The sequence below is a fragment of the Symphalangus syndactylus genome, chromosome 21 (genome assembly GCF_028878055.3).
Source record: "Symphalangus syndactylus isolate Jambi chromosome 21, NHGRI_mSymSyn1-v2.1_pri, whole genome shotgun sequence".
NCBI classification, from domain to species: Eukaryota; Metazoa; Chordata; class Mammalia; order Primates; family Hylobatidae; genus Symphalangus; species Symphalangus syndactylus.
Window position 1 is genome coordinate 9994647 of NC_072443.2, and position 18612 is coordinate 10013258.

The following is an 18612-nucleotide window of genomic DNA, read 5'->3' on the forward strand; positions in this document are numbered from 1 at the left end:
ATGCCCTATCAGGGGTCACCAGACACCTTATACAGGAGAGTTCCTACTGGCATCAGGTCAGTGCCCCTGGAGGACAGAGATCCCAGAGGATGAAGCAGGCACCCATCTTTGCTGTTCTTAGCCTCCTCGGGGAAGTCCCCAGGTGCAGGAGGGACACAGATGAATAGGGCCTGAAGGGAACCCCCAGCAAACTGCAGCAGCCTTACAGAAGATGGACCTGACTGTTGAAAAACAAACAAATAAACAAACAAACAGAAAACAACAACAACAGCATCAACAAAGTCCCTACAAAAACCCTATCCAAAGGTCAGCAGCTTCAAAGATTGAAACTAGACAAACTCAGGAACATGAGAAAGAATCAATGAAAAAAATGCTCAAACCACAAAAGGTCAGAGTGCCTCTTCTCTTTCAAATGATCACACCACCTCTCCAGCAAGAGTACAGAACTGTAACGGAGGATGAGATGGACAAATTGACAGAAGTAGACTTCAGAAGACAGGTAATAAACTTTTCTAAGATAAAGGAGCATGTTCTAAACCAGTGCAAACAAGCTAAGAACCATGATAAAAGGTTACAGGAGCTGCTAACTAGAAATAACCGGCTTAGAGAGGAAAACAAATGACATGATGGAGATGAAAAAAGCAGAACAACAACTTGGTGATGCAAACACTAGTATCGATAGGTGAATCAATAAAGCAGAAGAATGAATATTAGAACTTGAAGACTGTCTTGCTCAAATAAGATAGGCAGACAAGATTAGAGAAAAAAGAATTAAAAGGATCAAACAAAATCTCTGAGAACTATGGGATTATGTGAAAAGACTGAATTTACAACTGATTGGAGTACCTGAAAAAGATAGGAAGAGTGAAACCAAGTTGTAAAACACACTTCAGTATATCATCCAGGAGAAGTTCCTCAAGCTAGAAAGACAGAACAACATTCAAATTCAGGAAATCCAGATATCCCTAGTAAGATGCTCCACAAGAAGATCAGCCCAAAGACATGTAATCGTCAACTTCTCTAAGGTCAACATGAGGAAAAAAAATGTTAAGGTCATCCAGAGAGAAAGGCCAGGTCACCTACAAAGGGAAGCTATTCAGACTAACAGTGGACCTCTCAGCAGAAACCTTACAAGCCAGAAGAGAGTGGGGGCCAGTATTCAGCATTCTTAAAGAAAAAAATGTCCAAGGCAGCACTGCATATCCAGACAAACTAAGCTTCATAGGGAAAGGAGATATAAAATCCTGTTCAGACAAGCAAATGCTGAGGGAATCTGTCACCACCAGTGCTGCCTTGCAACAGATCAGAAGGAAACACTAAATATGGAAAGAAAAAACTGGTACCAACTGTGGCAAAAACACACTGAAGTACAAAGATCAATGACTCTATGAAGAAACTGCATCAACTAGTGTGCAAAATAACCAGTTAGCATCATGATTTCAGGATAAAATACACACATAACCTTAAATGTAAATGGGCTGAATGCCCCAACTAAAAGACACAGACTGGCAAGTTGGATAAAGAGTCAAGGCCCATTGGTGTGCTATATTTAAGAAACCCATCTCACGTGCAAAGACACACATAAGCTCAAAATAAAGGGATGGAGGAAAATCTACCAAGCAAATGGAAAGCAGAAAAAAGCAGAGTTTGCAATCCTACTTTGTGACAAAACAGACTTTAAACCAACAAAGATCAAGAAAGACAAAGAAAGGCATTACATAATGGTAAAGGGATGAATTCAGCAAGAAGAGCTAACATTCCTCAATATATATGCACCCAATACAGGAGCACCAGATTCATATAACAAGTTCTTAGAGACCTACAAAAGAGTTAGACTCCCACACAAAAATAGAGGGAGATTTTAACATCCCACTGTCAATATTAGACAAATTGTCAAGATAGAAAATTAACAAGGATATTCAGGACTTGAACTCAGCTCTGGATTTAGTGGAACTGAGACATATTCAGAACTCTCCACTCCAAAACAACAAAATACACTGCCTTCTCAGTCACATATGGCAGTTACTCTAAAATTAATCTCATAATTGGAAGTGATACAATCCTCAACAAGTATAAAAGAACCAAAATCATAACAGTCTCTCAAACCACACTGCAATCAAATTAGAACTCAAGATTAAGAAACTCACTCAAAACCACACAGTTACAAGGAAATTGAATAACTTGCTTGTAAATGACTCCTGGGTAAATAATGAAATTAAGGCAGAAGTCAAGAAGTTCTTTGAAACCAATGAGAACAAAGAGACAAGGTACCAGAATCTCTGGAAGACAGCTAAAGCAGGAAAGTTTATAGCACTAAATACCCACATAAGAAAGCTAGAAAAATCTCAATTTGACACGCTAACATCACAACAAAAAGAACTGGAGAAGCAAGAGCAAACAAATCCAAAAGCTAGCAGAAGACAAGAAATAACACAGATGAGGGCAGAACTGAAGGAGATGGAGACATGAAAAAGCCTTCAAAAAAAAATCAATGAATCCATGATCTGGTTTTTTGAAAAATAAATAAATAAATAAATAAACACAATAAATAGACCACTACCTAGACAAATAAAGAAGAAAAGAGAAGATCAAATAGACACAATAAAAAATGATAAAGGGAATATCACTACTGACCCCACAGAAATATAAATAACAATAAGAGAGTACTATAAACACCTCTACACAAATAAACTGGAAAATCTAGAAGAAATGGATCAATTCCTGGATGCATACACCCTCCCAAGACTAAACCAGGAAGAAGTCGAATCCCTGAACAGACCAACAACAAGTCCTGAAATTGTGGCAGTAATAAATGACCTACCAACCAAAGAAAAGCCCAGGACCAGACAGATTTACAACATTTTTACCAGAGGTACAAAGAGGAATTAGTAGCATTTTTCTGAAACTATTCCAAAGAATTGAAGAGACTTATCCTTATCACATTTTGTGAGGCCAGTATCATCTTGAATACCAAAACCTGGCCGTGACATAACTAGAAAACAAAACTTCAGGCCAATGTCCCTGACGAACGTTGATGCGAAAATTCAAGTCTTTAAATTTGAGTTTACCTATATGGGGAAAGCCTTGGGATCCTATTACTAGTTAATATAAATCATTGGACAAATTAGATTTCTCCAATAATTGTGCGATTAGCAAAGCTAAGAAATATTTGTTCTTATATTTTCACGCTTTTATGTATATGAGAATACATTTGGTTTTAAGTAAGGGGAGGATATATCACCATCTAAACAATACTGTTTTCAACTTCATTAAGTCAATATGACTTTCCATTTACCTAAATTTTCTTTAATTTTGTTCAACAATGTTTCATAGTTCTTGGTATACATATTTTGTACTTCTTTGTTAAATTTATCTATAAGTGCATCATTGTTTTTGATGCTCTCAGAAATTAAAAGAAGTATTTGCTAGTATTAATTTTCATAGTTCTGAAAAATAGTTCAAAAAACAAAAACATTATTTGCCTGTATGAATATGTTCAATTCTTGTGTCAATTACTGCTGTTTTATGTTTTGTCTTCTAAACAATTTGAAGTAAAACAACCAGGATCCTTCACTACATAAAGAGAAAAATTGTTAGTGGTTCAGTGCTAACTTCTGATATGTTTATGTTAAATGTCATATTAGTATATTGATTTATGAAGTAACTAGGTTAGCTAATTTTATTTTTTTCTGTAAAAAGTCAGTTTTGATGACATTTATTTTGTGTTGTTTATATTAAAGTCTCAAATTTTGATAAATAAAAGTGTTAAAATATCATTTGCATTCAAAATATATTGGGATTTTCTGGAAAGTCACTGAGTAACCCAAAATATTTTTTACTTTGCCATATACAAAGTAAAGGAGACAATTAGTTTTTTTGTTTGTTTGTTTGTTTAATTATCCAGGTTACAATTATCTCTAAATTTTTGTGAAGATTTTTAAATAAAAAAAATGCCCTGACATATTCAAGTAGATATGCTTAGTTATTTAAAGTAATTTTGTTAATAAAATTGCTTCATACAGGCATGGTGGTATATGCCTGTTGTCCCAGCTACCTGAGAAACTAACATGAGAGGATCACTTGAGCCCAGGGGTTCAAGGCTACAGCAAACAATGATTGTGCTCTGGCCTGGACAACAGAGAAACCCATCTCTGTTTATTTTTTTAAAAATTGTTTAAATGGTTATGCACTATTCACTTTCAAAGGTAGCATGTGCTGGTTTGTGGTAAATGCTAGTATAAATAATGGTTAACAAATTGATTTCATTTCTAGCTTTCAAAGATCTTTTCAATTAAAAATGATTTTACTTCATTTATCAGTACAATTCAAACAACTCTGAAAGATAATAATTTTCCAGATTCTTATAGATTAAATTTCCATTGTAACTGAATAAAAGATTACCTTCTATTTATTCATCATAATTCTCTTTAAGAGCAATATTTTAATCACAGCCGTTCACTATGAACAGGAATGTCTGGCCTTCCTTTGCCAGGTATGCCATCTTCTGTGTGATCTTAAGAACTGGTTACTAGGGAAAGCCCATTCTTGAAACTCATTGAAAAACACCTTATTAGATACAGTTGGTATTTAACCCTAAAGTAGATTTTTTTTATCTAAAGTAACGTCACATACTTTTTAACGCTAATCATAACAATAAAGCAAAATATATCATCATATTTGGAGAGTAACGTGACAGATATTCTGAATGGAATTTATGGTGTTTATGCTTACATAGGCTACTAAGCCCAGATAATAGAAAAATGCTTTACAGCAGCTGCTTATAATGTATATTTCCAGGCATTCTCTAGAAAATAATATTTTCCACAACAAATGCATTATCTATTTAAAATATAAGTGCATATTAACTATTAAATGCTATTTAAAATTCTGCAGACTATAAAGAAATGTACTTTAACATAGAATGTTCCCAAATATCATGCTATGAAACACTTTTCTGGAATGAATTTATTAAGTTTTCTTCAAATACTTCTGGAAATACAGACTTCAAGACAGTTCACTTAGTAAGACAGATTAGTTTCTCAAAAAACAGTGATATACATTAGACTCACCTCCCTTTGAATGTGTGAAGCACTGCTAGTTTGTTTTAGCAGACTTTTTATTGAACTGCGAATTATAATATACATATAGAAAGTGCACAATTAGTAATTGTATATTTCTGTGAATTATCCCAAAACAAATACACTCCATTTAGTGTATTCACCTCAGAAGCAACTTATTTATACACTCCATTCAGTGTATAAATTCAGCTCAGAAGCAACATACAAAAATTCCCTGTGTGCCCACCTGCAGTTATTATTATCCGGCTGTGTGTAACAGTTATTCAGCCTGTTATAAAATAGTTTTTGAGCTTTATATGAAGTAGAATATATATTGTTATTTTATTTCTATCTTTTTAAAAATATGCACCATTAAGTTTATAATATACATATATGCTGTGGAGTAGAGTTGTAGGTTGTTTATTCTAATTGTTATACAGTACTAAATTTCATTGAATATATCATGATGCATTTATTCTTTCCACAGTTGACATACAATTGGCTTGTTTCTAGATTTTGGTGAATATTGTTAGTGGTACAATAAACATTTTTTCCATGTATTTTGGTGAATGTATGATCAACTTCTGTTGATTATATATTTGGGAGTGTAAATAATGTAATTTAATTACTGCCCAAATACCAAAATTTGGTCTACATTTGCAATAGCCATTGCAAATTTGGGCCAGAGAGTACACATATGTTTACCTTCATTAGATATATCCAAACAGTGTAAAGTTGATGTACTAATTTATACCTTTATCATCAATCTGTGAGAATCTCATTTTTTGTATTTTAATTTCCTTTTAGTTTAGCTATTTTGATGCATGTTTGTATGTGTGTGTGGCATGTTATGCTTTTTTAATCATTTTTTTAAGATACATGAAATAAAATACACACTTTAAATGCCGTAGATTTTTTGAAAAATGCATATCTTTATGTAATTGTGTAAAGAATTGTAATATTTTCAGTATAATAATTTTGAATATTTCAGCCATCTGTAAAAGTTTTTCATGCCTTGTCCCAATCAATGCCTATACCCAAATTTCAGTGCCAGTCAATGTGTGATTTGTATTTTATCACCACAGATTTAATTTTGTTTTTCTAGAGATTGACTTAATTGCAATCATCCGTATGTACCCTAGTGTGCTGGCTTCTTTCAGAGGTACAAATTTTTTATACTGATTTGTATTTTTACTTACACAAGTAGTCTGTTTCTTTCATTGCTGAGTATTCTTTCATTGTATTGACATCTAAAATACTTCAATTATTTACCATATGCTGGTATTTTGGTTATTTATAGTTTTTGGCTATTGCAAACGTAGGCCAAATTTTGGTATTTGGGCAGTAAGTTTGAACTTTGATGTTTGAATAGGATTTATATCTTAAATATATATTTTAAAGGTGTCCTCAGATTTTTAAAATGAAACATAGAGGTATTTTTTTTTACTTCTCATCTCTTTTTAAAAATAATTTCTGGAATTTATAGAAGATTTTACTATGCAGGTAGGTATACGTTGAATTCAATGTTTACAATGATTCATGATTATTAGTGAGAATATTATAATTTTTAAGTTTATATTCTCTCAAGAAATATTGTGTCTCCAAATTTAAGCTAGGCGAATTAATTCAAATTAATGAACCACAATAGACATCTCTAGCACATTGCAATGAAAATTTTTGGTACTTAGAGGTAATCTTGTGATTAAAGTTGTGAGAAATAGAAAACACCTACCTGGTGGGAAAGACATTTTAAAAGGTAGTGCACAAGCCTACAAAACTTAATAAACTTTTTCTCAGTTTTTCCTTGCTTTTCTAAAAATATGTTTTAAAACATTCTATCAAGGATAAATACACATTGGCTTACTGTGATTTAACGTATATAACATATTTCTATTGATGAGGAGAGTAGATCCCTCCAACATGTTCCTTGGGGGTGAATTTGTGCTTCCTTTTAATCTCTATGAAGTTAAGATTTGTGTAAACATACTATAAAGCAGGAATCATGATTTGTGCTGAACCCTAAACTTGTAGGTTGTACTATCTAGGCAGTAGTTTTGAACTTTGATGGTTGAATATGATTTATATATTAAAATCATATTTTTATATGTTTATGTATTATATATAACTATATATTTATATATGTATATATGTTTATATATTTAATTATATATTTAATATATAACTATATATAATATTTATATATAAAATATATATTATATATAAAGTATATATTTATATATTTAATTATATATTTAATATATAATTATACATATAATATTTATATGTATAATACCTATATTATATTTAAACTATATATTATAATATATAAACATAAATAAATATGAATTTAATATATAAATCATATTCAACCATCAAAGTTCAAAAGTACAGCCTAGATAGTACAACCTAGAGTTTAGGGTTCAGCACAAATCATGATTCCTGCTTTATAGTATGTTTACACAAATCTTAACTTCATAGAGATTAAAAGGAAGCACAAATTCATCCCCAAGGAACATGTTGGAGGGATCTACTCTCCTCATCAATAGAAATATGTTATATACGTTAAATCACAGTAAGCCAATGTGTATTTATCCTTGATAGAATGTTTTAAAACATATTTTTAGAAAAGCAAGGAAAAACTGAGAAAAAGTTTATTAAGTTTTGTAGGCTTGTGAACTACCTTTTAAAATGTCTTTCTCACCAGGTAGGTGTTTTCTATTTCTCACAACTTTAATCACAAGATTACTTCTAAGTACCAAAAATTTTCATTGCAATGTACTAGAGATGTCTATTGTGGTTCATTAATTTGAATTAATTCACCTAGCTTAAATTTAGAGACACAATTTATTATATATAAACTATATATTATAATATATAAACACATAAATATATATATATATAAATTATATATTATGTAAATCCAAAGCTCAGATGGTTGTAGATTTGTGTTGTTATTTCTGAGGCCTCTGTTCTGTTATATTGGTCTATACATCTGTTTTGGCACCAGTACCATGCTGTTTTGGTTACTGTAGCCTTATAGTGTAGTTTGAAGTCAGGTAGCATGATGCCTCCAGCTTTGTTCTTGTTGATTAGGATTGTCTTGGCTATGCAGGCTCTTTTTCAGTTCCATACAAAATTTAAATGTTTTTTTCCAATTCTGTGAAGAAAGTTAATGGTAGCTTTATGGGGATAGCATTGAATCTCTACATTACATTGGACAGTATGGCCATTTTCACAATACTGATTCTTCTTATCCATGAGCATGAAATGCTTCCATTTGTTTGTGTCCTCTCTTATTTTGTAGAGCAGTGGTTTGTAGTACTCCTCGAAGAGGTCCTTCACATCCCTCGTAAGTTGTATTCCTAGTATTTTTTTCTCTTTGTAGCAATTGTGAATGGGAGTTTGGTCATAATTTAGCTCTGTTTGTCTATTATTGGTGTATAGGAATGCTTGTAATTTTTGCACATTGATTTGGTATCCTGAGACTTTGCTGAAGTTTCTTATCAGCTTAAAGAGATTTTGGGCTGAGACAATGAGGTTTTCTAAATATATAACATGTCATCTGGAAACACAGCAATTTGACTTCCCCTTTTCCTAACTGAATACTGTTTATTTCTTTCTCTTGCTTGATTGCCCTGGCCAGAATTTCCAATACTATGTTGAATAGGAGTGGTGACAGAGGGCATCCTTGTCTTGTGCTGGTTTGCAAAGGGAATATTTCCAGCTTTTGTCCATTCAGTATGATATTGGCTCTGGTTTTATCGTAAATAGTTCTTATTATTTGAGATATGTTCCATCAGTAACTAGTTTACTGAGAATTTTTAACATGAAGTGGTGTTGAATTTTATGGAAGTCTTTTTCTGCATCTATTGAGATTATCATGTGTTTTTTCATCATTGGTTCTGTTTATGTGATTGATTACATTTATTAATTTTCATATGGTGAACCATACTTGCATCCCAGGGATAAAGCCAACTTGATCATGGTGGAGGGGCTTTTTAATCTGCTGCTGGATTTGGTTTGTCAGTATTTTATTGAGGATTTTAGCATCAATGTACATCAAGGATATTGGTCTGAAATTTTCTTTTTTTTGTTGTGTCTCTGCCAGGTATTGGAATCAGGATGATGCTGGCCTCATAAAATAAGTTATGGAAGATTCCCTCTTTTTCTATTGTTTGGAATAGTTTCAGAAGGAATGGTACCAGCTCCTCTTTGTCCCTCTGATAGAATTCTGCTGTGAATCCATCTGGTCCTGGGCTTTTTTTGGTTGGTAGGCTATTAATTATTGCCTCAATTTCAGAACTTGTTATTGTTCTCTTCAGGGATTTGACTTCTTCCTGGTTTAGTCTTGGGAGTGGTATGTGTCCAGGAATTTATCCATTTCTTCTAGATTTTCTAGTGTATTTTCATAGAGGTGTTTATAGTATCCTCTGATGGTAGTTTGTATTTTTGTGGGATCAGTGGTGATCTCCCCTTTGACGTTTTTTATTGTGCCTATTTGATTCTTCTCTATTTTCTTCTTTATTAGTCTGGCTGGCAGTCTATCTATTTTCCTAATCCTTTCAAAAAACCAGCTCCTGGATTCACTGATTTTTTGAAGGGTTCTTCGTGTCTCTATTTACTTCACTTCTTCTCTGATCTTAGTTACATCTTGTCTTCTGCTACCTTTGGAATTCGTTTGCTCTTGCTTCTCGACTTCTTTTAATTGTGATGTAAGGGGTGTAGATTTTAAATCTTTCCCACTTTCTCCTGTGGTCATGCAGTGCTATAAATTTCCCTCTAAACACTGCTTTAGCTGTGTCCCAGAGATTCTGGTGTGTTGTGTCTTTATTCTCATCGGTTTCAAATAACTTATTTATTTCTACCTTAATTTTATTATTTACCCAATGGTCATTCAGAAACAAGTTGTTCAGTTTCCATGTAGTTGTGCATTTTTTTGTTATTATTATACTTTAAGTTCTAGGGTACATGTGCACAAAATGCAGGTTTGTTACATAGGTATACATGTACCATGTTGGTTTGCTGTACCCATAAACTCATCATCTACATTAGGTATTTCCCCTAATTCTATCCCTCCCACCTCCCCCTACCCCATGACAGGCCCCAGGGTGTGATGATCCCTGCCCTGTGTCTGAGTGTCGTTGCTCTTGTAAGGCAGGTCTGGTGGTGACAAAATCTCTCAGCATTTGCTTGTCTGTAAAGCATTTTATTTCTCCTGCAGTTATGAAGCTTAGATTGGCTGTATATGAAATTCTGGGTTGAAAAATCTTTTCTTCAAGAATTTTCAATATTGGCCCCCACTCTCTTCTGGTTTGCAGGGTTTCTGTGGAAAGATCTGCTGTTAGTCTGATGAGCTTCCCTTTGTGAGTAACCTGACCTTTCTCTCTGGCTGCCCTTAACATTTTTTTTCTTTATTTCAACCTTGGCGAATCTGACAATTATGGGTCTTGGGGTTGCTCTTCTTAAGGAGTACGTTTGTGGTGTTCTCTGTATTTCCTGAATTTGAATGTTGGCCTGTCTTGCTAGGTTGAAGAAGTTCTCCTGGATAACATCATGAAGTGTGTTTTCCAAATTGGTTCCATTCTCCCCATCACTTACAGGTAAACCAATCAAAATAGGCTTGGTCTTTTCACATATTCCCATATTTCTTGGAGGATTTGTTCAATTATTTTTATTATTTTTTCTCTAATCTTGTATTCATGCTTTATTTCATTAAGTTGATCTTGAATCTCTGATAATCTTTCCCCCACTTGATCAATTTGGCTATTGATACTTGTGTGTGCTTCACAAAGTTCTTATGCTGTGTTTTTCAGCTCCATCAAGTCATTTATGTTCTTCTCTAAACTGGTTATTCTAGTTAGCAATTCCTCTAACCTTTCAGCAAGGTTCTTAGCTTCCTTGCATTAGGTTAAAACATGCTCCTTTAGCTCGGAGCAGTTTGTTATTACTCACTTTCTGATGCCTACTTCCGTCAATTTGTCAAACTCTTTCTCCATCCCGTTTTGTTCCCTCGCTGGGGAGGAGTAGTGATCCTTTAGAGGAGGGGAGGCATTCTGGTTTTTGGAAGATTCAGCCTTTTTGTGCTGCTTTTACCTCATCTTCATGGATTTATTTACTTTTGGTCTTTGCTGTTGGTGACCTTTGGATGGAGTTTTTGCACGGTTATCCTTTTGTTGATGTTGATGCTATTGCTTTCTCTTTGTTAGTTTGCCTTGCAACAGTCAGGCCCCTCTTCTGCATTTCTGGTGGGGTTTGCTGGGGAGCCACTCCAGATCCTGTTTGCCTGGGTAACACCAGCAGAGTCTGCAGAATAGCAAAAATTGCTGCCTTCTCCTTCCTGTGGAAGTTTTGTCCCAGAGGGGTACCCGCCAGATGGCATCCAGAGCTCTCCTGTATGAGGTGTGTGTTGACCCCTGATGGGAGTTGTTTCCCCATCAGGAGGCACTGGGGTCAGGGATCCACTTGAGGAGGCAGTCTGTCCCTTAGCAGAGCTTTAGCACTGTGCTGAAAAGTCTGCTGCTCTCTTCAGAGTCTGCAGGCAAGAACGTTAAGTCTGCTGAAGGTGTCCCCATAGCCACCCCTTCCCTCAGGTGATCTGTCCCAGGAAGATAGGAGTTTTATGTATAAGCCCCTGACTAGGGCTGCTGCCTTTCTTTCAAAGATACCTTGCCCAGAGAGGAAGAATCTAGAAAGGCAGTCTGCCTAAAGTGGCTTTGCGGCACTGGGGTGTACTCCACCCAGTCTGAACTTCCTGGTGGCTTTGTTAAAACTGTGAGGGAAAAACCACCTACTCAAGCCTCAGTAATGGTGGACACCCCTCCTCCCACCAAACTTGAGTGTCCCAGGTTGAATTCAGACTGCTGTGCTGGCAGTGAGAATTTCAAGCCAGTGGGTCTTAGCTTGCTGGGCTCCATGGGGGTGGGATCCACTGAGCAAGACCATTTGGCTCCCTGGTTTCAGCCCCCTTTCCAGGGGAGTGAATGGTTCTGTCTCACTGGCGCTCCAGGTGATACTGGAGTATGAAAAAAAAAAACTCCTGCAGCTAGCTTGGTGTCTGCCTAAATGGCCTCTCAGTTTTGTGCTTGAAACCCAGGCCCCTGGAAGTGCAGGCACCTGAGGGAATCTCCTGGTCTATGGGTTGTGAAGACTGTGGGAAAAGCATAGTATCTGGGCCAGATATCACTGTCCCTCATGGCACACTCCCTCATGGTTTCCCTTGGCTAGGGGAGGGAGTTCCCTGACCCTTTACTCTTCCCAGGTGAGGTGATGCCCACCCTGCTTCTGTTCACCCTCTGTGGGCTGCACCCACCGTCTAACCAGTACCAATGAAGTGAGCAGGGTACCTCAGTTGGAAATGTAGAAATCACTCACCTTCTGCATTGGTCTCGCTGGGAAGTGCAGACCAGAGGTATTCCTATTCAGCCATTTTGCCCGGGAATCACAAAACTTGAGTTTTTTAAAATAAGTGCTGGAATTTCAGTTTTCCTCCTTGTCTTGTAACTTAGCAGCCAACACAACTAACTTAACTCAGAGCTTCAGCTACAACAGAAACATATTTTAGTAAAATTAGATCATTTAATGTATTGGTTATTTCTCCACCCTGGTCCTATGTTTTTATTTTTTAATTTAAAATGTATGGGAATGCTTATTAGTATTATCTATATACCAATTAGCATGTAATTTCCAAAAAATTTAAGAGGCCTTATTATGCAAATAATAATTATTTTATATTGTATATATTTATCTAGACTAGATCTTGCAATATAGTGCACATGATGATGTAATTTTTATAAGAAATTAAGCTCCAAGTTTCCAAAGAGAAAGAGTATGAAAGAAAGTTGGTTACGAACAGATTTACAGTTAGTCACAGTCCACTGTAAAAGGCTAATTATATTCTCTTTGCAAGAAGGAAGGGAAACTTAGATGAATACAATTTTGTCACAAGAAAAGGGAAAGTCAGTTTAGGCACTTTCTAGTGGAAACTGTTAAAAATTTCCTAAACTTTGGACATTTCCATCAGCACCATGCAAATAATTGTAACTATTATCTATAATATATTTTTAGAGTATATTATATTATTAACTGCAAGATGTTTGCCACTGAAATATGGAAACAAAGTTTTACTATGTTAATCAAAATAATGAGTCAAATCTAGATCGCCAGGATAGAGAAACTCTACATGGATACAGTGCTCAGAGAGGGGCACCTGCCAGTCTAGAAAGACCCATTTACTTGTATCACAGAGGAAAGTAGAAAAATATTTTAAAAATTAGTGCTATTTTCTAAACCCCATGAAAATTAGGACAATCAGGAAAAAGAAACCACAGAACAACAAAAAGATACATTTATCTTCATTTTATATTAAATGAACATAATAAAAGATAAAAAGTATTAATAAAGCAGAGGCTTACCTCTTGAGCTCCCTAAAGAGATAAATCAGAGGAATAATCTCAGAGGTGTCCTTTAAATTCTCAGTTAATAAAATTGGTTTTACTAAATTTAGTATCAAGAGATGTAAATATTGATTAGAATTCAAATTACCTTTAAATAACTCATTTGACATGAAATGACCAAAGACACCTGGACCAGGAATACAAAAGGCTCTGAGAACAAGTACTGTTAATATCAGAAAGCCCAATGTTCCACCGGGCAAAGATTTCCAAGTTAATATCTCTGTAGAAATTCCCAATTGTCACATCATAAATCAACACATTTTTTAAAAAGAATGGTTGAATTTAATTCTTGCATGGGCAAGCAAAAACATAAATAAAAGTGCAGCCTCTCACCAAGCAAAGAAAGAGACAGGGTTATTTTTTGAATTTTTGAGAGAGGCGAAGTTCAGGTAAAGTATAAAGGAAGCAGTGATTTCTGTTATTCATGAGACAGGGTCTTGCTGCATCACCCAGGATGTAGTGCAGTGGTGCAGTCTTGGCTCACTGCAGCCTTGACCGCCCATGCTTAGGTGATCCTCCTGCCTCAGCCTTCTGAGTAGCTAAGACCACAGGTATGCACCAACATTCCAGGCTAATTTTTGTATTTTTTGTAGAGACAGGGTTTCGCCATGTTGACCAGGCTGATCTTTAACTCCTGAGCTCAAGCGATCTTCCCATCTTGGCCCCCCAAAGCGTTGGGATTACAGGTGTGAGCCACAACACGCGGCAGAAGCTGTGTTTTGGATTCACTCAAAGCACAGTGGAGATGTGTGTAAAGGGGTTAATCTTAGGTCTGGGCTGTGAAGTGGATTTAGGATCCCAATTCTTAGAAACAATGGAATTCAGATAAATATGGAATGATGAGTTAAAAAAATTTAGATAAGGATATGTGAATTCTTTCACCTTGTTAATGTTTCTTGCCTGTTGTCAAATAGATAAGGTTTAAATTAAATTAAGCCTAAATGATTAAATAGATAAGGTCTTAAAAACTGTGTCACTGATATTAATTAGTCAAAACAATTTTTGCTGTTCCAAATCTGCTTTGAAACCTTGTACAGCAACATAGAGTTGCAGAGTCTAGGACCATTTGAGACACATGGTAGGTGTTTTATATTCAATAGACATTCATTTTCATAAAAATGATATGGAATAGCCAGAAAATAAAGGAAAGCAGAAAATGCCAGAGACAGTATAAAGAACACAGGTTTCAAAGTAAGGTAATACTAGATTAAAATATTTTCCGCTACTTTTATTTTACTCATTTGCAAAAGAAGGAATGATATATTGTGCATGGATGTTTTTGAATATCAAATGAAATTACACGTGCAAAATAGCTGACAAACTGGTATATACTGTGCGTAGTAAATAAATCTAGCAGTGAACAATAACAACAATTGCAAAAACAGCAAGATACAAAATAATTTACTCATAATTCCAATAATTATATATGACATTATAATGTTTCTATATTTTACTTTTTTGTATCAATTTTTTTACATTGCAGAGAAAATATTGTTCATATAAATTAAGTGAGCTGTTATTTTATCTGCAGAATTAAAATATTCTGCCAATATTCTTATGTTAAAATTGTAAGTACAGCCTCAAGATATTTTCTAATGTTCAAGATATGTTTCTTAAAATCTTGTTGGAAATATAGGGGATTTACAATTTTCATTCAAAAAGACTTCAAATTTTATCAAACATTTTCTTCTGACAGCAGACCTTAAGAATGTCTGTTTGTGTGCAATGTGTATAGTTTTAAGTGTTATCAGCTGGAAATGTTTTCCTAATAAGCAAACAGATTACTCATTATTTCACTTATTTTGAAAACATTTCAAATGTTATTACTCGTATGTATTTTCTTTTATGTGAATAGTCTGTTGAGGTCTTTTGCCACAATTTTTTTTCCTAATTTATTTGTTTGTGCCTATTATATTAAAACTACAAAGTTTTCATTATAATTTTTATAAAATAATTCATTTCAGTTTACCAAATGTATTTTAATTTCATTTTAATATTTACAAATTTAATTATATGCAGTTACATCTACTCATAATTATTATTATATTTTGTTCTTTGTCACGGTTTTTAAATTTTCAACATGGTTTTTAAATTTTCAAAGCTTATACCCTTCAAATAAATTTATTATTTTTGAAATTTAACTTTCTAATGCACCTTGCATGTATTCTAATATGTAGCATGAAGAGACCTCATTTGTTTCCCTTTAAATTAAAAAAATTATGTCAATGTTTTTATATCTTATATCAAATACCATCTCTTTTACTACAGTTTTCTCTAATAGTTTTAATTATTTACAGTTAAATGTTTAATCATACAGAGCTGGGTTTATGTTGGTTAGTAGCATGAGGGTGGGAATCTATTTTTGTTATCTTATTATTTTTACATGCCAAATTAGCCATCTATTCTTTATTTTTTCAGTAAAATATTCAAGACAATATAGATTGTAATGCATTTTCTATACACTTTGTAGTGCAGTGTTCATAAATTGTAACAGTAATAATTAAAATAGCTAAGCAGTGTATGATAATAATAGTTTCACCAACTTCAACTGTGAAGCCATCTAATTAGACTCCCTATAAAATGCACTACCATTATCAATAAGGATCAAAATGTAGGAGATATTTTTGACCTGCTTTTAACAAAAGCAAATAAACATTCACACAGTTTTCAAACTGTGAAGTTTTTCATAGGCAATATTTTTCAAACTGATCAATAAATTCTATTCATTGTCTTTGTCACCTCTGATTTAGATTTCCATATATCTCACCAGAATAGGGATAATATAGCTTGATACTTTTTTTTCAATACCCTTTCTCTCATTACTCCAATTCTTCTTTCTCAATGCTGTTATTTTTTGCTTTTCTTATAGATTTATGTCATATTTTTCTTTATTGAAATATATCTACTGTTACTGTGTTTCTCACTGAATTCATTTCCGGTTACAAAATGGACAGTGCCCACCTCAATCCCCATTCCTATATGGACACACACTATCAAGCCATTTTAACTTCCGCTGTGCTCTCATTAAAACTGTTTTTTTCTCTGTTTGTTCTTCATTGCTTTCAAACTTTTATGCCTTCCCATTTTTCTCTTCTACGAAAATGCCTTCAAAATACTTATCTCGCTTAAACCAACAAATCACCTCCTTAAAATATATCCCAGCCCAGTCATATTAATCTCTTCTAGGACCATTCAGAGCATATTGTTTTTATTTCATTATAACACTATTACTTCAACTTTTTAAAATGGGTATCTGGTGTTTGTTTGATTGATTTTTCTTCTTTTTCAATTATAGGTGATTTGAGTATACCACCAAACATTGGTCCTTTCATGTAGTAATGCTGTTTCATATGGCCAGTCAAAAAAATAAATATCTAAAATATGCATTCTAAAATTATTATTCATGTTTCAATCTATTAAACGTATGTATTTTTAAAAATATAATTTTGAAAGTTCCACCATAATCTTTTGCGTTGTAATTTTAACAAAAAGCATCAAACAAATAAAAATAGTATTTGCAATGAGCTTACAATTTTAGGCTATCTACCAATAATGCAGCAAAAATGGTTACATAAGGAAAAGTATACAGTAGGTGGAAATATTCTAATATATATCTAATGAAGTGTGTGGCCTATCTGAGGATTTTGAGTCAGAGTATAACACTTTTTGTGTGCATTTCCAGGATAAATAGCTAGATATTTAATTATTTTAGTTCTGATTAGTAGTAGTGAAGCTACTTCAATGATTTAAACCAGTGTTTCTACACAAAAAATAAAGGAAATAATAAAACAGATAAGAAAGATGACTTTTTTAAAGATGTCAAAGTAAAGCAACTCAAAAACCAAATAGCTCTCATAGTAAAATACTTTTTAAATGGCAATCAATTAGAAAGGAAGCATTCACTTTGAAGTATGTAAACATTTACAAATTGCAATTGACCTTTAAGCAACAAAACTCATTTTTAATAATCTAGAGATTTTGTCAAAATATGTTTTTGAAATTGTCTACTATGAGTATGCTTATTCTAATATTAAAAAGAAGTTTAGATAAATAAGCAAATAACATTTGATATTATTTCAATTAACTACAAGTTTATGTTCAAATATGTATAAGGTTATTCTTCAAGGACTATTTTTTTTATGGTTGTTTGTACTTGTTGTTTTATCAGGAATGTTATATGCATCCTGTTATATCTCATCAACTCCTAGATTCTCAACTTTCAAAAAATCAACTAGTGTGTTTTAGCATACAATATATCAGGAAGAATTGATTCAACAAATAATTATTAATCACAAAATTTCATTTAAAATGTGGTAATGTCCAATATATTATTCAAATTAAATCTCATATTTTTCAATTTCCAACCTCTCTGTGGAAATAGTAGGAAAAAGTTCTGAACCCACAACACTTGACACAAAGGAGGTTTTGTATCGATACAATCATTTCACAATACAACACACACACACAAAAGACAGTCTTGGGTACGAAACCTAGAGAGGAAGGTATTGAAACCCAGATATGTCCCTCAAGTGTTTACATTCAAATTGAGAGCACGCCCATGGGGAGACTCGTTAGTACAGCGTTATGAGGGAGAAGTTTTCAGAACAAGGAAAGAAATCAGAGTGAATAATTGAAGGTGAACTGAATAAGTTAATCTCTTTAATCTTCCCTTATTCTTTTAATCTCAAGCTCACACCATATTACTAATGAAAATTTCTAAAAATAATTCATCAAGCTACCTCAGAAGGGGCACCACTCACATTGGTTGTGGGTATCCTATGGTTCAAGGCTCCTTGTGTAGGCTTTTATTTGTCCAGATTAAAGTGAAGTCTGCTCGTTAGTATTGCCTACTTTGTGGCACAGACACCTCTGCAATTCAACAGAGAAGCATTGCCTTTTGAAATAAATAGTGCTGTGTCAATTAGACATCTATAAGCAGAACAAAAACAAAAACAAACCTAGAAACCATTATGGCCATATTAAACCACACATGTAAATAAATACTTTGAGATTAATGACAGACCAATGTGAATGTTAAAATAATAATGCTAATAGAAAGAAAATAAAGGGGATTATCTTCAAAAATTTGTGTCTTCAACAGA

The 18612-nt window shown here is 33.7% G+C and overlaps 1 long non-coding RNA gene across 1 annotated transcript in view; it reads right to left on the reverse strand.

Annotated features, from left to right (window-relative positions):
- The window catches only part of LOC134735435 (uncharacterized), a 33764-nt gene extending 15390 nt beyond the window's left edge, over positions 1-18374 (reverse strand). The window contains exons 1-2 of the long non-coding RNA XR_010118556.1: positions 18271-18374; positions 12429-12596 (exon numbers count right to left, since the gene is read on the reverse strand). This is a non-coding gene — a long non-coding RNA (uncharacterized lncRNA). The remainder of the gene's footprint in view (positions 1-12428; positions 12597-18270) is intronic.
- Positions 18375-18612: the final 238 nt, after the last annotated feature.